The sequence below is a fragment of the Python bivittatus genome, unplaced genomic scaffold (assembly GCF_059951505.1).
Source record: "Python bivittatus isolate LINGU-HERP-01145 unplaced genomic scaffold, Pbiv_v1 ctg000700_np1212, whole genome shotgun sequence".
NCBI lineage: Eukaryota > Metazoa > Chordata > Lepidosauria > Squamata > Pythonidae > Python > Python bivittatus.
In genome coordinates this window covers 96,608,947-96,634,863 of record NW_028277098.1, presented here as the reverse complement: position 1 = coordinate 96,634,863, position 25,917 = coordinate 96,608,947, and positions in this window count along the sequence as shown.

Below are 25,917 nucleotides of genomic sequence, written 5' to 3'. Positions count from 1 at the left end.
ATTTTAGAAACACTGTGAGCTGCATAACATCACTGCATGCCAATATTTGGTTTCTTGTTTGGGATATCACCACAATCAACAAAGACTCCTGAGGTTAAGACCAATAGGACACTCAAAAATGAATAATAGTGAAATGCTGTCAACCAGGGAAGCTTGAGTGAAACTAAGCAGGACTCCATCTGATCAAAACATGGGAAATGGACTTGGATCCTTCATAACTTTGCCTCCAGTCCATCATGGAAGACAGACTGCAGGCTCTCACTTTGGAATAAGCAGCTGTGATAAACACAGAGAAGGAAGAAGGATGTATCAGCACCATCATCTGGAGGTCCCTGAGGCCTGCAGATGTACAGTTAAAGCAGAAACAAAGAACAAAATTAAGAGGGCAGCAACAGCAAAACTACATTTGCCCAAGAATAGCATATTTGGAGCCATAAAATGTTGAGTGGAAAAGAGAATGGGTCAACTGGAGGGAAGAGGGAGCTCAGGAGATACTTGTTAGGAAGAAAGATGTAATTCTGTAATTCAGGGCTGCACAACTTCAGGTTGGAGGACCCAAACCTGCAGTGGATCTCCAAATCTAGAAGTTGTCACTAAATTGTACTTCTCAGTGTTACAAAAGAGGCAAATCATCCCATACATAATGGAACAGTAATCGTATTAATTCCAGTTAATTAATTGGAGTTGAGTTGAATTCAATTTAAATGTGCATAAAATAAAACATTTCCAGTCCTGGACACACTCTCTTTTTGGAGTGCCATCCTCAGTCTAGAAAATGATGCGTACTCCTTCAAAATATTTTATTTCAAGTGCCATTTACACATAGAGTATATAAGAATCAGGGACAAAATATTCATTGGAAACACCATTTCCTATTTCTTCCTCTGCACCTAACAAGCAGAACTGGAACATCTTTACCTGCATCGAGATGATTTCTTTTGTGGCCAATTGAGTCCCATCTCTCTATCTTTGTCAGTGTTTCATTGAACCCTTTCTCTGTTCAATACAACATGCTTTTCATTTACATCTTCCCTCCCAAGGAATTCCACCAGCCTCTGCCCCATCCCTCTCCACATAATGAAATCCATTTTTGCTGTACTTCCATGAAAGGTCTAGTTACAAAAGGCTAAATGCTTTATCCCAGAGAATGGCTGAGATAAGATTCCCCAGCAGTGACAGATCTTAGAAAAAGAAGAAATGTACCCCATTTTATAAGCATTTTCCTGGCTCTTTATCAGCAGCCAGGCACAAACAGAGTTCTTTGCTGTCTGCACAGTTACTAATAATACAAATTTGCAACATCTCACCAGGAGCTTTTGATCTCAATCAACCTGCTGGCTTCTCCTTCATTAAATCAATTCATTAGTATGTCTCTCTTGGATTTGGAATTAACCAGCTGGCTATATTGGTGAAGAAGATCATCCAAAGAAACATCCAGAGAGACTGGTGCAGATGTCCTGGGATATGCAGTGCCTGCAGATCCTGCCAAAGTCACAGCTGATTTTGCACCAAGCTCATTTGAGAGGCTTCCAACCTTTTTTGGGGGGGAGGGGAATGCTCAAAAAAGCAAGTTGGCAGCTGTGACTTCATAATCAAAGCCCCACCCTTCTTCATGTCCATCATGTGGGGCTCTGAGTGCACAGTCACAGCTGCCATCTTGACTTTTTTCACTGTGCCCCCCTCCCACAGCTATCCCTGCTCTCCACTTCAATTGCTATTTTTTCTTAAAGTTGCAATTCTAACTGAAGCATGGAGTTAAAGAGCTGGGGGGTGAAGGTGTTGGATAGGTTCTGGGGAGACCTATGTACACGTCATCACTTAACCATGGAGTTCACTGGGAATCTAGATGTTAGTTTGTGGCCTTTCCCCACTTGCACCTTACCAAATATGTCCTGTTAACACATTTTTTTTCCTGCCCTATCTCCAGGAAGTTGCCTCCATCCAATTTGTCCCTGGCCCATAATGAAGACATGTTTAAGCTGTCCGTGGCTGTATGGATGTTTATCTTTCCCCCCTTATTTCAGCTCCATCCAGGGACTGTCTCAAGGGGTGTCAAATCTGTTAGACTTTGACACCCAGAGGCAGTCACCTGAAATGGAAGGAAGCCACCCAAGAGAGGTTCAGTAACCATTCCATGACATTTCAGTTTTCTGCTGAACAATGAGCGGACTCATTGTTCAGCAGAAACTCAACTATGAGGAAAGGCCCACTCTTCTTCTCTGATCCTAGCTTGTCTGGCAGGCCTGTTGTAGAGATACTATGGGAGATTCCCATCTACGCCACCTTGTACTCCAGAGAAAAGTCTTGGTATGCCCACGCAACACCCCCGCATCACAAGCTACACTGGCTGCCAGTTGGCTTCCAGGTGTGATTCAAGTTACTGGTTATCATGAGGGATGCCTGTCTCCCATAGTGTCCACCTGGCCAGATCAATCCAGCAGGGTTGGCACACTCCAGGTCCCTTCTGTTAAACAATGTCAGCTGTTGGGACCCCAGAGCACCTTCTTTGTCACAGTGCCTGCCCTCTGGAACGAGGTGCCCCCTGAGATCCAGATGGTCCCCACCTTACTGGTGTTTCAAAGGGGCTTGAAGATCTGGCTTTTCTCCAGGTCTTCAGTGAGGGTGACAGAATCCCCCTTTGGATTGTGTGGGTTCTCTTTTAATTGAGTTTCTTTCTCTTTCCAACCTCTCAATTTTGGACATCCTTGTCATCTTTTATTCTTTCATGTTTGTCTTTTATTGTATTTTTTTCTTGTCTTTAATGTTTTTACTTGTAAGCCACCTAGAGTCATCGGGAATTGGGCAGCGTACTAAATAAGTAAATAAATAAAGTAATATTCAGATTAATGGGAAGCAAAATTAATCATAAGTCAACCCACTCCCCAAATTATGCCAAAGAAGTAACCACATTAGTATAGTTGGTATTATTTTCAGGAGAAAAAAAATGTTCTCATGGCCAATGGAAGCAGGAATATCAGCTAAATGAGGTATGGACTGCCCACAAGCCATGGATGGAGGCAGAGGTAGGAAGGAATCCAGTTTTACTCTCATTTCTAATGTACCAGGAACACCAGTTGAAGGCTTCAGGGAGCACAGTTTAGTCTAGCCTCTGGTCTCTGTCTCCGTAGTTGTATTTCTTGCTGAAACTGATGGAGCAGTCATTTCTTTAATTACTCTCAGTTTTTCTCAACTCTGACAACTTTAAGATGTGTGGACTTCAGTTCCCAGAATTCCCCAGCCAGTTGTCAAGGTGGAACTCCCAGAAGCCAGCATGCTGGCTAGGGAATTCTGGGAACTGAAGTCCATACATCTTAAAGTTGCCAAGGTTGAGAAACATGGCTCTAACGAGACATAGCATGCAATGGGAAGAAGCTGATACATGTGGACTTTCTTAGCTTGCACACTTCCTATCAAGATGCAATCAGCGCTTAATTATATTCTGAGAATTTTTTTTTTTTTTAACACGCAGAAAATTTCTATGGAAAGATGTATGGTGGAGAAAATAGGCAAAAAACTTGTGCATATCAAAGTAAAGGCAACTCCTGACAAGCATATTGTTCTCTTGGAAACAATGAAGGGGTTGGAAAGGGTTTACCACTGTGTTGATCCAGGATGTTTTTAATTAAAATTTCCTGGTCATCTTCCATCCAAGTACTAATCAGATCCAATCCTGCTTAGCATTTTGTTTTGGGTTTTTTGCTTTTTGCTTTTGAAAGTTCAACTGGGTTCTGAAAGTATAGGATCCATTCTCCGTTTTTAAGGCTAGTTGAAAATGGAAATTATGAAGAATATTTTTACAGTATCATTCAGCCTAAAAGCATGTATGGATTCTCAAAGATATCTACCGCAATCCAGGAGTACCATTCAAAAATCTATCGTAGGAAAAATAACACTGTTTGCCCTCCGAAAAAAGGGAAGCAAGCCAAATTATCTGCAGAAATGTATACAGGGAAGAAGAATTCTGCATGAAAATCTGTGCAAGTGTTCCGTGAGCTTTTAAAAACATTTGCAATGGTGGGGAGATGGGAAGAAATAACCATGAAAAAAAAAAAGAAAATGTGAGGTTGAAGAACTAATCAATATTCATCCACGGTCAGGACCTGAAATACTGGTGGATAGAGAGGCTAAAATTTGGACAGGCACATTTCTATCTTTTTGACCTTCACTGCATATTTCATAGGCAGAGCTGCAGAGAATATATATAAGAAATATCTGATGGAATATGAACATCCAGGCTCAAATTCCTACTTAAGTGGAACTATTCTGTCTACTGAAGACAGACTGGTAATTTTGACTCTCTCTTCTGGGCAATAATGCTAAATATAGAATTGCTAGGATCTGAAAACCTCTTTTTTTTTTCCCCTCCTGTGCTGAGAAAGGTGGAGCTTCAGTTCATTTATTAATGCATTTATCTGAAAGCTTTGTATTCCTTCCCTGTACTACTGTCAGCTTCCAATCAGGAAAATGTAGAACATAAGGGAAACTTGCTGTAGATAACAAGTATAGATGTTCTAAATCATTTGCATGCTGCAGGAAGACAGTTTGAGAATCACTGATTTCATTGCCACATGCAGCTCCCTTGTGGATATAAACACGGAAATGACAAAGACATCAGGAAACCAAACCTTTAATTAGGAATGAATTAAACGTTATGGACAAGCTAATAAAACTGTTCGTACAAAAGGGACGATTCAAAGGCACCCATAATAATCCATTAATGTTTCACCATCGCTTTCTTTTAAAACGAATTGCCAAATCAGTTTGGAATGTCCGTTAGGTACTCCTTGGAATGAGAAATATTTTCACATTCCTCTTTTGGCCCCGTAGAAATTGTTTTTAAACAGCATTTTAATTGTGGAAGTACTCAGCTCAATGGTGTGGTCTCCTTTAGCTTTTGCTATTGCTTAGAACAGGGTTCCTCAACCTCAGCAACTTTAAGATGGGTGGACTTCAACTCCCAGAATTCCCCAGCCAGCCATGCTGGCTGGGGAATTCTGGGAGTTGAAGTCCACCCACCTTAAAGTTGCTGAGGTTGAGGAACCCTGGCTTAGAATCGTCTCCCCATAAGTGTTCGGGGGGGGGGTGTAAGGGAGGGGCAAATGGCCACACATGTGGTCAGATCCATTTACTTCAAAGGCAAATTATTGCAATTTATGTAATTTCCGTCAGATGTTGGGACACAAGGAAGTAATGGCATGTTTGTGATGACATCATCCCATACATGTCATCATTCTGGCATCACCGGTTTGCTGCAGAGACTGCTGTTCCCACCTCCCCCCCACATCCACGAAACATGCATTTGACTCTTCTTTCTGCACTACTGACACAGGTGGTCCTATCGAATCAGGGATCCTATATAGGGCACGTAGCTGTACTTTTCACACTAGGAATTGTAGCTAATCAGGGATCATATGCAGAAGGCTGAATCGCCATTACACTGCCTAACTGGAGGAAAAAGTACATTCAGATTCAGGCTAATGCTCCTAAATTAGGTGAATCCTTTTAACGCAATAACTGGAAAAAATGATGAAAATGAACACGATGATGCGCTTTGACACTGCTCAAAAGTAGTCACCCTGCAAGTTCCGCTACGAAAAACTATTTATCGAATGTCTCTTATAATCCAAAGTGTAGCTGAGGCTCCGTTTATGTCAATAATTACGGTTGTAGCTCTGTTACTTCCCACTAAAAATGTATCTTATTGCACCAACTTTATTGCCTTTGAAGTAAACGAATTTGCTTAGAACCTAGGAAATCTACTTTTTTTTTTCTTTTGCTGGTTCATTTCTGAAAATACTGTAAATACTTTAGCTGTGGGGGCCACACCTAAATCTGAGCATATATATTGAAAGACTTTTATTCAATCAACTCAGATGTCATAAAGCAGTACACCAGCTTTCAAGTTCTTTAGAAGGTTTCATCCATCAAGATGGTGAAGAAGGAAAAAAGGATGGAGAAAGAATTTTTGGAGCCTGTGCTTAAGACACAGAGCCTTTCCCTGATGTGAAGCTGAAGTTTCCTACCCACCACCCATCTTTGAGTGGGCAGAAAACCCCACTGGCATGAGAACTGCCGCACCCATTGCCAATCCGTCTGCTGCCCCTGTGGCTTGTCTTCCCAGTCACTGAAATTCCTTGACTTAGATCCAAAGTGATGGGTGACAAGACCTAAATAATTTTACACACCTTGAGGTTGTCCTTGCACAGTGTCAGAAGAAGGGGGAAAATACTACTTTAATTCTGGTACAGCTCAGGATGATTTAAGATTGTTTTCCTCCCGGGCAGAAACAAGGATGTTTGTATGGCATGTTCAGCGTGTCTGTGGGTTGGGGGTCTAAAAAGTCAACATGCTGGCCATGACCACTTAATCAAAGTGGCACTCCTTTCTTAGGTGTCTCACATGGACCTAAAAAGGGCCAGGATTGCCATCTTGACTTTTTGGACTGCCCCCTAGATATGTTTGTGTCATGGAGGGGGCAAGGGAAAAAAGGTGGCCCATAGGCTTAAGAAGGTAGACAGAGAGAGACCTCAACCAGTGTTTGTTGGCTTTAAAATGGGAGGTAGAGAAACACTGAAAAATAACTAAATTATGTCTAGGAGCGGCTCTGGCCAAAGAGATGTTGATGTTCTTCATCTTCATCCATTGGATCCAGCTTGGTATACTGTGGCAGGTAGGAGCCATGCCAGGGAAGGGGCAGAAAATTGCAAAATGAAAAATTCCAGGAAATTTAAACTATATCAAAGCACTTTATTTTATTTGCTTACTTTCTTATGGGACTTTTTTACTACCTGAGTAGTATCTGACTCTGAGTCACTTCATCTCCTTGCTTACTCTAAGGAGCATAGAGTTCACCCAAGGCCTCCAATTTTTTTAAACCAATGATACAATTAAGCCAGATGTCCATCGGTCAGAATCAGAACACATGAATTTCTATAAATGTACAGATTTATTGAGGTTATTCCATAACCTCTCATTTTTGTACTGGCATTTGTGGGGTGGAAGGTCCAACAGGTCAGCCTGACCAAAGCAACATCACACCCTTGCAACGTAAGTTCTGCCCATTTTGCGCATGCGTGTGCTAAAGGGGCGGAGCTTTCAGCACAACAATGTGGCGCTGTTTTAGGCATTTTGATGAAAGCATCAAGAGTGCGCAAACTGCTGAAACGTGAATGGCCACTAGATGGCAATAGAGAGAGGCAGAATCCTCTAACTCTGGGCTGCCATCTAGTGGTTGCTTATATTTTCCCAGGCGCAATGAGTGGCAAATGCAGTTGTTCCCCATGCTGCAAGTTGCCAAGCCTGTTGGGGTTCTCACAGCCCCCCCTCATGCTACTCGTGCTGCTGCTGATAGCTGGCCAAGATGGAGTCCTGAAAAGCAGGCCATTTTCCTGACTTGGAGAGGTGTGCTGGTACCTGGCATGCCTGTCCCCAGACCAGGACTATTCATGAAAAACCATCACCTGGGATCATCCTAGCCAGAGGGCGCATCAGAATTGTGTAAATACAGTGGTACCTCGGGATACGAACTTAATCCGTTCCGTGACTCTGGGCGTATCCCGAGTTGGTCGTAACCCAAAGGAAATTTCCCCATAGGGTTCAATGTAAATCCGGTTAATCCGTTCCGCCCTCTGAATTTGGTCGCACCCCGAGGCAAATTTCCCCATAGGGTTCAATGTAAATCCGGTTAATCCGTTCCGCCCTCCGCCCGAATTTGGTCGCAACCCGAGGCAATTTCCCATAAGGTTCAATGTAATTACCGTTAATCCGTTCTGGCGTCCATGGACCACACGGAAAGCGGCCGGGCGCGGCGTGGTGTGGCGCGAAAATGGCCGGGTGCAGCGCGGCGCGGCGTGAAAACAGCCCGGCCCGGCGCGAAAACGGCCCGGCGCGGCGCGGCGCGAAAACAGCCCGGCGCGGCGCGAAAACGGCCGCGGACCACGCGGCAGGGCCGGAAAAACAGCCGCGGACCACGTGGCACGGGCGGAAAAATGGCCGTGGACCACGTGGCACGGGCAGAAAATGGCCGCGGACCACGTGGCACGGGCGGAAAATGGCTCGTACCCCGAGGCGGAGTTCGCAAACCGAGGTAAAATTTTGGGGCCAGAGCTGGTTGTAACCCGAAAAATTCGCAAGCAGAGGCGTTCGTATCCCGAGGTATCACTGTATGCCATGGCTACTTGTCAAACAAAAGACTACCAAGGTGGGCATGGCCAGTCACCCATTTACGACAAGACAGACTAGTAAAGCTCCTCCACGCTGGTCTCCTCTAGACTCCCAATGTGAGAAATGCACTCACAACTCTCTCCTTGGGTTAGTCAGAAGTGAAGTTTATTGAAGCGTTTGCAAAGGCTGGTGGGCTTCGTTGCAAATAAGAAGCCACACTTCTTACAGATTTCAGTACATTTTATACAACCCTAGGCTGACGCTCAAACTTCCCCACTTCCTCCATTGGCTGAGGTACTCTGAGGTCACAATCTTTTCCGCCCGCCTACAATTTCTTCCTGGCCCCTCCCACTTCATGCATCGCATGTTCATGGTAAATAGGTGATTAGCTATGCAGGGTGTGGTTTTTATTAAGCTAATAAGGGTTGGGAGGGCAAGAGTTCGTGCATTCCTATAAGATCTCTGCTAAGTATCACTTTGGACAGGTCAAGCCACCCCAAACTGGTTCTGTCTTACCTTGTCTCACCCCAGAGAGATCTCCCCCTCCCCATTTCCTGTGTTTCTTGTGGCCCCTTGGTAACCATGGCGATGTCTCCTTATCTCTCCCTAGCATTGGGCAGCTAGGTACTTAGTACTGCAGCTGCACTCTTAGCATGCTCAAGTTACTATTTCTTTGTCAATAATAACAGATATTTTATCCATCTCTCACACCACGATGTTCTCAGTGGGGAGGGCACGCTCCAGGAACCCTCACTGAAACAATGGCACCTTATGGGACCTTGGAGGTATATCTTCTCAGGGGTGGCCCCTGCCTTTCAGAATCATCTTCTCCCTGATATAGAGCTAGCCTCCACCCTGCAGTCCTTCAGAAAGGCACTCAGGACCAGGCCTTTGGGTCAGTTGGATCCCAACTGGATAGATTATAGTATATTTTAATTCTGGTCAACACGTCATTGTTTTAGTAGGTTTTCAATACTATGCGTTGTTTTCTTTTGCATTGGTTGATGATTATTGTACACTGCCCAGAATCACCCTGGGCAGCCATATAAATTCTCGAAACAAATAAATAAACCGCCTTGTTTTCTTCTATTTGCTAAGGAGACAGGCAGACTTCCAAGTCCCAAAGAAAGGGTTGGGCTGAAGCCATCAATGATTTGTCCCTCTTAAGGATGCCTACAGAGCCTAGGTGGCTCTCAGAAGCAATCATGGAATTGAAGATAATGCTGGAGGCTGGCGCTTTGGTTTGTAACGCGCCAGCTTCCCACTGAACCTTCTTTTCTAATTAAAAGAATCAAGGGGGAAAAAGAGAAATAAATTGAAGTGGGGCAAAAAGCCTCGCTGGCATCAAGTGAGGCACTTGCGGACGCCCTGGTGGTTGCCATGCCATCAAGTGGAGATCCCAGGAGGAAGCTGTTGTGGTTGTTGTTGACAATACGTGCATCTCCCCTTACGGTGGCACCCTGGATGTGTTTACACAATGCACTTAATTGAGTCAGTTAAAGATCTGCCACTGCACTGGCAGAGCACTCAAAAGTTGGTCAGTTTTAACCTGTTTATTTGTACTTTTTTAGTTTTTAAGGCGGGGTGGGTGGGCTTGGCTAACTTCATTTGGTTAATATATGGTTCGCTATATTGTACAATTTTATTGCAGAAAAAGGTTTAATTCAGGAACCAGCTTAAGCAGTGGGATGTAGACCCAGCCACTGCCTGCATCAGAGATGAGCAAAGATGGACTGGTAATTTCTGCTGTTTACCAACTCTCACGGGGGAAATCTTAGCGGATATTCGTAATCATGACAAGATCTCACTCTAGCCTCTAAGCAGTCCCGTGTGTGTCAGGGGTCCACGGATGATGGAAAGATCACCTTTTAAAGAAGAGGGGGTCATGCTGGCTGGGGAGTTTTGGGAGTTGAAGCCTACACAGCTTAAAGTTGCCAAGGTTGAGAAACACTGATCTTCTGCACCCATCAGTTCTTAGTAGCACTTAGAAAGACACATCCCGGGGTTTATATCCTCTAAACCGCTGTAGCACATGGTGCCATTTCATAGTTTGAAAGATGGCTGAGAAGCTGGACTTGGGAAAAAAAGGGGGGGTGGAGGGAGAAGAGAAACCCCATGGACTGAAATTAATGTAACTTGCACAGCAGGCTAGACTTAAATTTATCTATTTTGCCACAGAAATTAATTTAGCACTCCAAATTCATCGGTGTTGGAAGATAAAGACATAAAAGGAGCCTGCCAAGACATGTTTTGCTCAGGTCTTCACGTTCCTTGGGCAGAAAGAAGAAAAGAAGAAAAAAGGGAGGAAAGAAAAATAACAGAAAGGGCAAGACCCAATTTTCTAGGTGGGCAGACAATAATCTGACAGACACAGTTACGACACCGTTTTTCCCCATAGCAGAAGATAAAAGGTGAAAGTAATATTGGAAACATACAGAAGCTTTATAAACATCTGCATATGGGAAATAAGGATGTTTTGAGCTGTCTTTGGATTCATTACTTTCTCTAGAGGTAGTTGTGCTTGTTTGCATAGGGGTGACCAACACACTTTGAACATTTGCTGCAGAAAAGTAAAGCACAACAGTTCTGTTTTCCATGGCAACTTTTAGATCCTGGGATGCAAGAAGCTTTCTCTCTTCTGAGCATAATTTTGTATAATCCATGTCCTCATTGGCTGGGTTTGCACAACATGCTAAACTAGACTAAAATGGAACCAGGACCCCTGTAGGCGAGCAGGTTGTGGGAATGCAAGCCATCCTTGGAGCCTTTACATGGTGCCTTGGTGTGGGTGTCCACTGGAATTTCTTCAGGCATCTGGGTCAAGATGACTAGAGTTCCCATCTGGAGGAGTGTCAGGGGTATCCGAAGGGTGTGGGCAAAAAAGTCAAAATGACAGCTGTAACAGTTGAACTACACCATTGCAGCTACCGTCCTGACTTTTTTTTAATCATACCCTGTGGACAGTTCTGAGAAGTGCAATAAATGTGAGTCCCTTATTGCTGATTATTTCTTATATTTGTTTTTAGATGGTATGTTGTGTTCTGTTTTGGCCATTTTTGTTCATTGGTTCATTATCACCCAGAATAGGGAGGGAGGAGAGGGGAGGAGGGAGGGAGGGAGGGAGGGGATAAGGGAGGAAGGGGGAGGGAGGGAGGGAGAGAAAGGGAGGAGGGAGGAGGAAGGGAGGAGGGAAGGAAGAAAGGGGAGAAGGAAGGAAGGAAGGAAGGAAGGAAGGAAGGAAGGAAGGAAGGAAGGAAGGAAGGAAGGAAGGAAGGAAGGAAGGAAGGAAGGAAGGAAGGAAGGAAGGAAGGGAGGTTTCCCTGCAGTTCTTTGAGGTCACATAAAGAGAACTGGTTTTCTTTCCTGCTTCCCATCCTGCATTTTACATTAGAAATAAGAGGAAGAAGCCTTTCTTTGCATTTATATCCTGCCTTTCTTTAAGAGCTGAAGATGGCTTGTGGGTGGAAGTCTTTCCTAGTTTTTCCCTTTTAGACACAACCCTGTGAAGTAAGTGGTCTATATTTCTCCAGTAAATGTATGGTCAACAGCACCTGAATATGGGTTTCCCTGGCTCACATCCAGCACCTGGCCCATTACACTGCCCTGGCTTTCAGTGGTATGTGTCATGTTCAGGAAGAGTAGAGGTGGTCATGGCTATAAAGCCAAAAAGTGCCATTTGATCTGGCAGTGTGAGAAGAAAGAATAGAGTCCATCCTGTGACTGTTGCTTTGGCAGATGGGAGGAAGGGCATTACAATATCCCATTGGACCAGTTTATTCAATGGAACATTTATGTTTTCCCACAGACTTTATTATATATATATATTTTAATCCGCACTCAGTCGTTACCAACTCTACGGTGACTGCTTGGATGAGTCCTTGCAGTTTTCAAGGCAACGTGTTTTCGGAAGTGGTTTGCCAGTGCCTCCTTCCTATTTATTATATTATAAACTAGGAAAAAGTAAAGTCTTCTTCCAAATTGACCTAAACCCCTGGTGATTTCATGGATGCATCCGCGTAGCTTTCTTGGCAACAAATTAGAAGTGGTTTGCCCTTGTCTTCTTCTGGAATTGTTCAAATATTTCCCAGCCTAGGCCTCACCCCTGGATTTCTGGTGGGCTGATATCCAAGTACTAACCAGGTTCAACCTGGTTTAGTTTTTGGGAGATTGGCCACAACATCAGCATTGTGCTGCCACCTAGCTGGGTTTTTTTAAAACTAGGCCAAGTTAATCTGATCTGCCTTGGAACTTTGCCACTTCGCTTCCACCACTCAAGGAGCTTCTGCACATACCCCAGAAGGCTGAAGAATGAAGCAGCTTCTCTAATCTAAAACAAACGCCAAGCACACCTATTCAGCATGATGACTCCGTTCAGTCACCTTCAAATCCAGCCACCCCAGTAAAGTTCTGTACAGCCCTTTTATAAGCTATCTTCAGTTGCACTTAAGACATTTTGGTATTGGAATCTTTTCCCTTACATCTATATTATCATAGATATGAACACATTTATGTGCCTAAAGGTCAGTCTTTTATTTTGCTTTCAGAATCAGTACCACATTTTGCCCCTTTGTCCGGCTCTTTGGGGCCATTTGCCTTGTCTACTGTAAGAACTGTTTTATATGTGGCTATTAAAAAACATCTCTGTGCCCCTGAGTTTGCCACTGATTACCATCTTAAAGGTTATGTTGGACTAGGCTGCATGTATGTCAGGCCCCAAAAGAGAGAACCCCTGGCAGCTCTAAAGGCAACAGCATGTGGGGCCATGAGTAGAAACTCAGGAGAATGCTAAAGTTATGAAGAACCAGGGCAGAGGAACTGGATGTTTTGCACCACTTCTGAGGACACCACACCTTTGTCCAGTCTTCTTGTCTTCAACATTGCCGTTCAGATATTCAGTCACTTCTGATTCTTTGTGATGCCACGGACATGACTTCGGCAGGACTGAGTGCCAATAACTCCACTGTTGAGTTCTTATGCACTCCCGCTTGTGTCACTAGTGATAGTATCTAGCCACCTTGTCTTCTGCCTGCCTCTTTTTCGATTGCCTTCCATTTTTCCATACATCAAAGTCCTCTGCAATTACTCTTCCCTTCAGGTTATATGTCCAAAATATCTAAGCTTCAAAGCTTCATTCTTAGGGCTTCCAGGGAGCTGCCTGGTTTTATTTCATCTACAAATGAAGGGTTTGTGTTTTACAGGCCAAGATATTTTCAACCATTTTTTTCCAGCACCACCACAATTCAAAGGGATCCGTTTTTCTTCATCTTTAGCATTACATGCCCACCAATATTTTCATGCGTACATTTTCCATCTGCAATTGTATGAAAAGAGGCATAGGATGAGGCTTGGGGTACACTTTGGGGTGGGGGGATATACTCCATCACTGCTTTGAATGATGAGTCCATCTGGGGCTGTTTTGTGAAGCAATAGAAGTATTGCTTTACTTAACGTGAATCACTTTGCATTACTTCACCTGCTTCCTTCAAGAAATGTAGTAACCAGAAGATACTTCTACCCATGCACGCCCACCCTTCTAAAAGGATTACATTCTTCATTTTCACCAAGCACTTTTGCAGAGTTCTGATATCCTAAAGACTTAATGGAATTTGACATGAGTGTTTTCTAGATCTGCTTTAACAGCTTGGTTGGAATTACTTTCATGAAGAGACTGTTTGAATCCATTTAACTTATGCCATAAAAAAAAAAAAAAGAACTGGAAATCATGGGGTAGAAACAATTTTATATATCTTACTGGCCTTGGGGCTACCAACTGTCACATGTAGGGTTTCTCCAAGTCTGACCTGAGCATCTTAATTTTATATCATTCTTCTAAAGCAGCTTGATCATCTTCAGTTCCATGCAAAATCTATACCATTAACTGCAGTAGAAAAGGCACAGATGGTGACTACTATTTGAACTGAAACAGGTGAGTTTCCCTATCAGGTGGCGCTACTGGTAGAAGTCACTTCTAGCTATTACCATGTTTTAACACTTCCGGGGACACAACTGTCTTATCCAACCTGCAAACTCATCTCTCTCCAAAATAACCCAAGGAAAGTCCCTGTACAAATTTTGAGAGACCACTGTGGTTGTTCTCACAAAATGGCTATTGTGCTGAGAGTAGCCAGTCACCAAAGATATATTAATTAGAGGACAAGCTGAAGATGAGACCACCTCCTTCAGAATGTTTGATATCATATCAGCATCTTTGTTTTTTGTTTTTGTTTGACAGATGGGGTCAGTTCCAACTAAAGTATCGGGCTGTTAGCATCCACCGGTTTCATGTTTGAAGATCTACAGAGCCTATGTGGGGTATGGTTGAACCCTAGCCCTTTTTGTTTTGTTTTGCTTTAAATTAAAAGAACGTCCATCAAAATTATACCCAGGGGGACAGGATAACCACTGGGCATAGACCTCCTGTTCATAGTCCCATTGGTGCCCATATGCTCAGCTATTTCATACCCCTTCTTCTGGTAAACCCCTTAAAAAATGCAGCTAGTAGCACCTGACCAACCTTTGTTTGGGGTTGAAAGTCAAGAAAGGTTAGCACTGATTGGTATTTGGTTGGAAAACTTCAAGGGAATACCAGAAGATATTGGCAAAACATTTCCGTACTGTTGTCAAGAAAACTGCAGATGCATCCATGAAGTCAACATGGGTTGAGCTTAAACTGAAGCCATCTCTACCTGTTGCATCTTCATTCAGAGCATATGTGGGTGTTTAATTCCACAAAACTGTTTCTTGATCATGCTAGTTAAACACTGCAAGAGATGCATTTTTTATGGGGGAGGGGAAAAGTCATGAATTCTTAGAACTATAGAGTTAGAAAGGGCTATTTAGTCCCCTGAATGCAATCCCTCTTTTATAGTGAGGGATCCAAAGTAAAGGATCCATTACAGGTTTGAGTTTCTCCTTAAACACATAGAGCAAGAGGATACCCTCTCTTCCCTAGATAAGATATTGTTATTGTTGACCTTGAGAGCGGAGCCATGTGAAATGCTGTTTCCTAAAGTTTCAGCTCCATTTAATTCAAACTTTGATTAGGAATTAAGATAGTTGCCCTAGTCTCCAGGTGATAATAGGGTCGAGATTTTCTCATGCTGAAAAAACATCTGGATATGGCCTAACCCAATCCAAGTGACTTACATCATCAGACTTATTTAAGTGAGAATAGGTCAAGACTTTGATTAAAGCTGTTGTCCTACATACCCTTACTGTGAAGGGCAACTCACTAAACCCAGCGGTGCTTACTTCAAAATAGGTATGTATACTTCATTGCTGTCCCACCTACTGCAATTGTTTGGTTCATCATGGGTGTTGTCCTTCCTAGAATTTGAATGCACGTGCTAAGAGATTAATCGAGATTGCTGCAGTGATTGCCCAAGATACGCTACCCATCAGCCCTTGAATTTCCATATCCAGGGATTGTGTGGCTGTATCTTCCTACAGATGTGGGACAACAGTGTCCTTTCTCCCCTATCCAGGACTGAACAAAAAGAAAGATAGTTAGGAAGCAATTTATTATTTCCTCTCAGAGGCAGAAGAGAAGGGAAGGGAACCCAGAACATCTACTAAAGGCAAAATGTCTTCATTGCAAGATGCTTGGTTTCAAACACCACTAAACTCAGGAGGCCAAGACACTTCCTTTATTTTTTAAGCAGAATTAGTGTTTTATGCATGTCTTTCATGAATAGAGATGGGGTGGGTACATGGAAGAATCCTGAGTAGGTGCCCCAGAGCAAAACTTGACTATTCTAGTATATTTGTTTTCATAAATATCCTTAAACGGGGATCAGAACTGCTGAATGAAGGAATAGAAATTATGCATGGGGTACAGGTCTCTTGGTAATACATTGAAAATTGCAGAGATCCACAGCCACGATCCCACTTTCTTCCTTTTTGGCCCAGCTTGCAATTCAATCTCTTGGGCAGCTCCCCCCCCCCCCCCCCAAGATGGGAGTGACGTTTTCAGTAAGGCTCAAGGGCTGTTGAAGCTGCAAACCACCTCTCTCGCTTCCTCTTGCCTGCAATGTGCTGCAGCTGTTGCTCTGCGCCACGCCAAATGAAGCTTGCAGGAAGCGATTAACAAAACAGGTCATTCCACTGTTGTGGAGTTAGCCTGACAGGTGGTTCCTCAAGACTCTGGAAGGATGAGTGGATGGAATGGGCTAGCCCAGTGTTTTCCAAACTTGGCAACTTTAAGAGTGTGGACTTCAATTCCCAGAATTCTCCAGCCACATCTTAAAGTTGCCAAGTTTGGAAAACACTGGGCTAGACAGAAGGACAACTCTTGTTTGTCAATCTTCCAGCTTTATTCATCACTTCTCCTAGAGGCCTGGTCACTTTTCCCCTATTCACCTTCTTTCTACAGCCTGGTTCCACTCCCTTAACAGATTATCTGAGCCATGGCTTGTCTTCTTCCCAAGGCCTTGGTTGTTTCCCCTAGGGTCAGTCCAAGCAAATTGTCAAAGAGCTGCCATTGATGTACTTGCTGTTTCTCGCTCAGCATCCTCTGTGCTGCCTTCTTTCCCCCACGGTAGCTGTTTTGCATTGAAGCAATACATGCTCCAGTCTCAGGCATACAACATGGAGAAGGAACCATCACTCAGTTTGGGCATGACGTCAGTTTCACACAGATCCCTTCAGTTTTTGGGAACAGCCTACTACTTCCACTCTCTTGATGTAGGGAAGTGAGAGTTGAGTAGGTCAGGAGGAATGGAACTGTAACCTGGGTCAAATGGGAGTGGAGACATTTTCAAAAGGTCTGTGGTAAGCCTAGAAAAGGAAAGGTTAAAAATGGAGGGGTGCTGGAGAAATTTCGATTGAATGCAAAATGGAGGGACAAGCAGAGAAGAATCACGCAGAGGTGGTTTGGGCATATAAAGAGAGTGAATGAGAACTGAGACATAAGGCAAGTATAGGAAGGAAAAGTGGGAAGGGTTGAGAAGAAGGAGAAGATCAGGACAGTTGTGGTGGAATGGAGTTGAGATCTTGACAAAGAGAGAGGCAAGATCTTTAAAGGTCCAAAGGTAGCATATCAAGCTGTGTATGAAAGCAAGAATGGTTTGTAAAGATGCAAAGGTCTGGAGAGGGAAAGTTAAGGGAAATTTGATTTAGCTATATTTCCTCTTCCTTTTCTTATCTCTCAGCTTTCATTTCTTTGGGTTCCTTTTGGTTACTGCTTTTCTGTTCTTTGGACAATGACGCTTATCCTGAAAGGGAATCATGTGATGGGTGCGTATGTATGCATAGATGTTGTTTCCACATCGATTCTGTAACTTAAAAAACAAAAAACATAATTTTTTCATTTAGATCTCAATGTAACTTTTGAAAATCCCGCGTGCCTGGAGAGTGTTCTAATCTTGGTTTTTATTCTTTTGATTTTTTTTTCTTTAATCTTTGTTTGTTTAGATTTGTGGGGCCGCTCAAGTTGTTAACTCCCTTACTTTTCTGCTTACTGGGGATAATGTAAATTCTCTTACATCATATAAGCTGCAAACTGCCAAAAGTCAAATTGATTGCGGCAGGATAGCAATGTAATAAATAAACAAATCAATCAGTTAATTAATTAAAATAATATTGTATGCTTTTTTTTGTTCTTCAACGAGAAACTTACCTTTGGTTTCCCATTTTGATCATGAAATATGCTATTAGCATAAACTTTTTTGGAGCCACAAATGCTCACATCCAATTTGGAGGTCCAGAGCCCAATACCCGTATTTGTCTCCAAAGTATAAATCAGAAGGGTTTACTTAAATGTGTGGACAGAACAGCCCATACACTTGTGCAGTCACCAAGGAACAATGCCTGCTCCTTATTTTCTCCTTTCCAAAATGAGATGTTAGGAAAGATTGTCCTGCCAGCTGCAGTTCTGGACATTGCATTCATCTTTAGCCAGTTCTTCCCTGACTGAGAAGCAAAGTGGTTTCTTCTTTTGATTGAAGACCCTCTAGAAATACATCATCTACCTATTGCGTATTTCCAGGGATGTAGTAAAAAAAACAAGATGGCAGCCACCACGGGTGGAGCTTTGATCACACTGTTGTGGCTGCCATCTTGACATTACTGTTTTTTTAATCATATCCTGCTGACATCTCTGTGTAGTGAGTAGTCAGATAGAATGAAATAGCAAGCAGCACCATGGGGGTAAGTTGAAATAGCGCCCCCAATTTGTGGTTTGCAAAAGGAGGCAAGAGTTTTGAGAGTGAGGGGTGGTGAAATTCAAGGATTGGGGTTTCTAGAATTCTCCTAGATAGCCCCCAAATCTTAGCTGTTATTTTTTCCCAGAGCCCCGGATCGAGCAAAGCCAGTTGACGTGTTTGCTAGGCATACATGCAACTCTTTAAGCTCAAATAAAGCAAATCTCTGCTTTGTAAGCTATGATTTGTAGCCTATGTGAACCCAGTCAAGTGTGACATAACCAGCAAACTGTAGTTAAAACAAAACCAGCCTAGCCTACAAACTGTAGTTAAAACAAACCTAGCCTAGTGCAATGTGTGAACTTCTCCATGAGGTCACTCAAAAAAAGTTTTGGCAGGAAATAACAGCTCGTAGCAACCTGGAGGTGCCCTCCCAGAAGAGGTGAGTTTCAACCAAGGCTGAAATATATTCCCACGCACCTGGAAATGCTGAGAACAATGACTTAATCATTGCTGTACTCCCAAAATGCAAAGATGACTTCTAATTTCAAGATGCTGCCAAATGTCATAAGCCCTTGGATCAAGTCCAGCTTGTAATGTTCAGCTGCATTGTGAACTGAGCTGTTCTTCACCTGCAGTTCTTCAAGAGAGCTTTATGAATCTATTCATGCCATTTAACGACTGCCCCCAGTCCTTCCAGACCCGAGGTGGCTTACAGATATTAAAATAACAATCCAATAAAATTACATTTGAAGACTTTGGCAGCAAAATTCTAATAAATATAGCAAAATTGTAATAAATAAAAATTACAATATTCTTTTCTATTAGTAATTTGTAATGAGTCATATCAGTTAATAAGAAAAACATACACATATATAAATATATGTAACTATCTACACATGCTTCTGTGGTTCTAGAATCAATCCCCAGAGGCCTTCCAGGACCATCAAGATGGCAGGCACAGCACCACCGTTGAAGGCCCACTTCTTTTGTACATGTATATGCAGGTAGAAAAGGGGCGGGGCTTCAATTGCGATACCATGCCTACCACCCTACAGATTTTCACACATGCACAAATACACACACACACCCTCCTGCAGATGCCTCTGAACATTGCTTTCATTTACAGGGTAATCGGATCACCTGATGAAACACCCTTTAGCAAACTTCTCTTTCTCTCTGGGGGTTGAATCTTTTCCGTATTCTAGAAAATCTGTCCTGGCCTGCTTTGTTATATCCAGCATGAATTGCCTTTGTGGAACCCGGGTGCAATGGCTTTTGAAGATCAGGCTGCTTGAGTTTCCAGCCAGTCCTCTCGCAACAGCTAGTAGCATTTCCAAGTGGGGGTACCACAAAATGCAACACACAGTGCAATCTGTGTAGCTTTGCCAAATGCCATCAAGTTGGAAGAAAATTCCCAGAGAAAACACAGCTTTTCCTCCCTCCCTGCTCTCTGTGAGCAAGATTGTTTTTACAGAGTCTCACCTAAATTGAATTTCTCTGGGTTTACTCATCTTAAGAATAGGTACTTCAAAGTGCTTATGAAAAGAACTGTGTGCCTTATTGCCTCTTATGGAGCTTAGCCAGAAGTACATCTTGAATATAGGACACATTTCTGTATACTCCAAGCTTGCATTCAGTTTCATGTTTAACCCAGTTGCTGCCCCAAGATATCTCTGACTTATTAAAAATTATTTTGATAAAGGAAACTAAATAGAAGACTGCCAGGCTATAAAGCACAACAGCAGCTTCTGTCATTAGACTCATTTATAACACCTTTGGCCTCCACAAAGTTTTTACTGGGGTGGTAAAAAGCACCCTGGAATTGCTAAGTTGCCTTCTAGTAAATGGAAGTTCTATTACTGGCTTGTGCCCTCTGTGGCAGCCATTTTGCAAAATAGCGAACCACCTACAGAAGTTATTTTGTGAGGGTAATCGCCATGCTGTCTTAAAATTCTGGTTTGCCCTAAAAACAGGGCTTACAGCTGACACAATCCTATTCTTTGTACTCCAAATCCCAGTGCGGGGCAAGATCTTAACACTTCAGCTGACGGTCCTGTAGGCAGTCCCGCAAGCAGCCCAACAGGTGAACCTACCAGCCAGCAGATAGAAATCTGTCCTTCAAGATGATCTAGGCCGACTGTAACCCAGCTGCAAATGCAGGAGCTCAATGCCCAGAAAGTCACAGGACTCAGGTAGATCTATACTCACACTTCAACTGACCCAACTTCCACTGCCCCAGCTCCTCACTTCAGGGCCAGAGGGCTGGCAGGCTGCAATGACCAACTGTCTCACTGTCAGCATTCCTTCTAGCCTGCTGCACTCCTCAAAGTGGTGGACCTCCAGGCAGATGTCCTCCTATACAATGCCAATGTAGGAGCATCAAACAGAGATCCTACTCAAAGGTCCACCTCCATGCTTGGTTGTTGGCTGATCCCTGACGCTTCTCCACAAAGTGCCATCTCACTCCTACCTTGCACCAATTCACCACTCCCAACTGGAGTGCCTTCCAGAATCACAGCAGCAAACAAACATCCCACCATCTGTTTCATCCAGCTCTTTCATGCACTGACCAAAAAAAACAACAACCCACAAACACCTTCTTCTTCTGTGCCCATCATCAATATTACCTACCATCCATCCATCCATCCATCCATCTATCATCTATCATATTTATACGTCGCCCATCTCACAGAAATGTGAATCTGGGTGGCATACAATAAAACCATAAAAACAGTAATTACAAAAACACTCCACTATTAAAATATTAATATTCAATTAATGTTCAATAATCTTCAACACTGATTCCTCTCAGCAGGAGGAGGAGGAAGGAGAGGAGGAGGAGGAGGAGGAGGAGGAAGAGGAAGAGGAGGAAAAGACATGTTAGACCACACCAAATGTCTAACTAGTTCTGCTTCTCACAATCAGAAGTTCACAGGCATAAACAACCTTACATTTTTCTGCAGTAAGTACTATTCAAAGCATCTGGAAGGCAGTGGGTTGGCCATTCTGTTATTTCTAAAGCAGCCTACCCCAATATACCAGGAAAAAAAAATGGTATGGGCCTCCCTGATTTAAACCTCTGCCAAAAAAAAAAAAAAAATAACACCACCCAGATAATGCACTTGAAGTTTTCCTTTTCTGTTTTTTAATATTGAAAACACTTTCTGACAGGTCCGTTTTTCATTAGCGACTTAGCCTTGGAAGGACTGCACCAAGCAATTTGCTACTTCTGTATATCTCAATTGTGCCTATTTATTAGGTCACCCTAACCTTCCACCATTGTGACTATGCAAAATCACTAACACAGACATGCCTGAATTAAATATCCCCCTCCTCCTTATTTAAAGAATGAAACAGAATCCTCCTCACCCACTCACAAGCAGGACTGTTGAATGAAAGAATGAAATGAATGAACAGATAGATAGACCTCCTCCTCTTAATTCACAAAGAGCCTTTCTGGTTGTCTGGAGACAAATGATAAATTGTTTATGACCACATCATTTATTAATTCCTGTTTGGCTGAAATAATTCCTGCCAATGGGAAGGTAAAAACAAAACCTGAAATTAATAATCCCTCTCCTGGCCACCCAAAGGCCAGGCCGTGTTCTCCCATATTCTCCGTCTCCAGGTCCTATTTTTATCCTGTTTTTATCTCCGATGCCGTAAATGCCTTTCAACATGGAAGCCAGTCTTCCCGATAATCAATGTGAAAGGACCGGGTGGACAGCTGGCACAGCCACAAGGAAGCTGCCAGTTGTTCAATGAGGTAGCACTTTCCTTCACATTCGCTGCAGGACGGACACAGTCGGCCCGGCATTGCCGTAAACTGAAACCGAAGAAATGGCATGATGTCCCATCTGACGGCGCCTCGGGACATATCAGGCCATGGGGACAGCTGTAACTTACCGAAATGGTCAACGGAGAGAGCTTATCTAGTTACAAATCGGCTGATAATCCTTCATCCCGGCAGTCAGACCTGAATATTACTTTCCAGCTTTAGCTAACGGGATGTGGCGGGTGACTTTTCTCTCCAGGGAAAGAAAAAAGCATAGCATTGGTTCAGATATACACATTCCCACCCAAACACAATTAAAATAATTTTCAGGCTTAATTACACCCAGTCAAGTGTATATGAGACTGTAGCCTTACTTTCATTATATGAATAAACAAAACAAAAAAAAATCAAGAGGATGAGTGCCAAATCGTTCAGGAATAAGAATGAATTTTAGAGCAGTGGTTCTGTATCCTGACTGTATGGGCTAGCAAAATATTGACTATGAGCTTCCAGGAGATTAACTTCTATTTCCCCCCCCCCTTTCTTTATTCTTTACTCTGTGCAGAATTTTGGAAACAAGCTGGATGACAATATTGTAGAATTGTAGAATTCTAGAGCTGAGGAATGCCATTTAAGTCTTCCAGCATAGCAATCCAAGTTAAAGTATCCAGTTACTACAGAGGAGAGAATATATAGTGTTGGAGTCCAAAAACAGAAGTAAAAGGAAAGCATTGACCATATGGAGAACTTGATATCAGCTCCTTGCAACTTATTACTTGCATCTGTTCTCCGTATCAGCTCTGGACGGCGAAAGCCGACAGTCAGCCATAGCTTCAGGCAGAGGAAGTAGCAACTTCAGCTGTAAATGCTGAGGTTGGGCAGTGGGGCTAGATGTTAGAGGAGAAGTCGGTGTCACACGTGGCCTGCACTCTGCCCCTCCAAGTGTCAGGGTTGAAGTTAGCAAAGTGTGAAGAGGAAGACTAGGAAGAGAAAAATCATTATCGAAATATTATGCAGCTGGCGATAACAGATTGATCTGGGAAAAGGATGGCCACCAGCCCTTTGCAACGTAAAGAAACCCAGGAGTTAACTCTGCATCATTGGATATATACAAACTCTTCTGCAATAAAGAGATTTCCTGGGAGCACACCAAATTGCAGGGAGAATTATTGCTGACATCTAAAGGTAACAGTTTCAGTAAGATAGCCGACTGCCCTCTACTGCAAAGGGAGAGGCCGGCCCATTGCTGTAACAAAGAGATGGATTCCCTTCTGTATATGGAATTGGAATGATCCCTTCGCTGAAGTCATCCAAATATCTGGGGAACAGTTAAAGGTATCCCTGCTTTAGCACTACATGAAGATGTTGAGCTGTAAAGCTAAGCTTCTCTCAGATTGAGGCTGACTCCTGGTGATTTCATGGACACAACCCTGTGGTTTTCTTGGCAACAATATGGCAGTGGTTGGACTTGCTTTCTGCAAGATGTTTTTGACTTCTCAATGTAGCTACGGCCCTGGGGCTTTGCGGCAGTCTCTCATCCAAGTACTAACCAGGTCCAAACCCTGCTTAGAGATCAGCTAAGGTCAGCTAAGGTCCTGCCCCCCACTATAGCTGAAGGAGAGAGGGTTACAAGCCTGATTAATGTCAAACAACCTTCATTTATGACTTCGTAAGCCCATAATAAGCTATCGAAATAGCCTTACTCTGAGCTGCCACTCCATCAAAAGTTTCCATTAGGTCAAAGTACAATGACCAGCTTCTTGACAGGCATATGTTAACCAATATTATGCTACAGATGAGTGCTAGTATCCGAATTAGGCTCCATTCAGGGTGCCAGATTCTCTTATAAAGACATATGGAGAAATAGGGAGAATGTGATTATTCTTGACAGCTGAAGCTCAGTCTTGGAACTCATTTCTTCCTCTAGAGATCAGCTGGATTCTTTCAGACATGTTGGAAGAAGTTCTCCTATGGGTCAGCTAGTGGCAGGCTTTATATGTGGGGGATTGGCTCTTGCCTCATCTTTCTGGCATGGACATGCTCCAGCCAATCTCCTTCCCAAGCTGGAAAGATGATGTCAGAAGCTTCAGGCCATGCAAGAAGAATCCATTCACCCTGCAGATTTTTCTAATGCAGCATCAAGTCTCCAAAGCCATTTCCAAACCAGCCCCAGTTGTCTAAAACTATTAGATTTGCGTCCTTCCATAAACCTCTTCCCCTTTCTCCGTTTCCTGCTTTCCTTTGCCTGGATAAAATAAAATTAACTGCTATTTCAAGGGAAATTACAGAACACAGGCTGCCCCTGAACCATAGCACACATACCATGAAGGCAGCTGGCATGACTTTGAGTGGTGCACAAATGCCATTTCTGAACATAACCAGAAACCTTGGGACCTGTAAAGTCTGTGCTCTGAAAATATGGAACTAACCTGATTTTTGGCAGATGGCACTTTCTTTCTGACTTGGCACTTCTGCAAAGCAGAAGATTTATAGTGGGGCTCCTTGCTGACAGCCTGGATTGAAATGTGCTGAACTTTTAACATGAACCCGCAACGTTAGGAGCAAACAATAACAATAACCAACAAGGTGCGCTTAACTCCGGCTGGAGAGGGACTTGTATGGGATCACATTTTCAATTCAGTATTAAATGCGGTGAAGCAAATGGGACTGTTGATGAAAATGACAGCTGTGAGATTGCTTGGTGTTCTTCCCATCAAGTAATACTTAATAAAATGGAGCTGTGCCTAGATTTTATAACATTCACATGCCCCAGTTCCATGTCATTGCCTGGGATGAAGGGACAGAAAAGCAAACAATGCTGAGATGTTTGGGCACATGTTGTATGAGGTGCATGTTATAGAGGAAGGGATCAAACTCTGTAACTGCTCTTAATACTGTAGTGGCATTGACTAATGTATCTATCATCACAGCACCAGAAAGCTCTTATAAAATAAGTTTGGTCTGCTTAACTTGGCTCCATCAATCCTTCAAGAGCTGTGGGTGCAGGAGAGCAGAAGCTATCAAAATCCAGTTTTCCATCCTTTTGGTAGTTTCCATACTATTATGCCACACTAGAGAAGCCTGGCCTCCTTGTCGCTATTAAATACCATCAGACCATCTTAGTACAATATGTAAGCATTTCTGCTGCAAAGTATAAAGTTTAGGTAGTCCTGTAGGAAGAAAATAGTGCTCTGCTTCACATACTGTCTAAGCCATAATTTAACAATATTGGCTCCATTTGCCTAACATGCTACACCAAGACCAAGGAAGCCACATTCTGGTTTAGGGTATTGTGGGAATTCAGGCGGTTTCTGATTCAAAACTGTTTTGGGCTTAATAACTGAACACATCTTGAACATGGTTCAGGAACTAGTAGGCAACAGCACAGCTGGCAGGGAGGATGAGACACTGTCTCCCAACATCATCCTTGAAAACTCTCCCTGTATGTAGGAGTGGAAGCTCAGTAACCCAATGCCTCCTGCCTCAACCTTCAAATACAAAGTCGGTTCAGGAAGCGAGGCCAGACAATGGTATCAAAAGCTGTTGATAGATCAAGAAGTAATAATAGTCATCCTCCTCCTATCACTCTCTCAGTGAAGGTCATCCATCAGAACAACCAAGATTTATTGCATCCCAGACTCTTGTATGAACTTGGATTGGAACGGGTCCCAATGTTCTCCAAATGTTCCTAAGGCTGTTTAGCAACCACCATCTTAAGCACCTTGCCCCAAAGAAGGTATTAATAATTGGATGATAATTGTTATGAACTTCTGGGTTTGTGGAGGGCTTCATTTCTTAGGAGCTCAATTAACTTGTTTGCGAGCATTGGGCACAGCT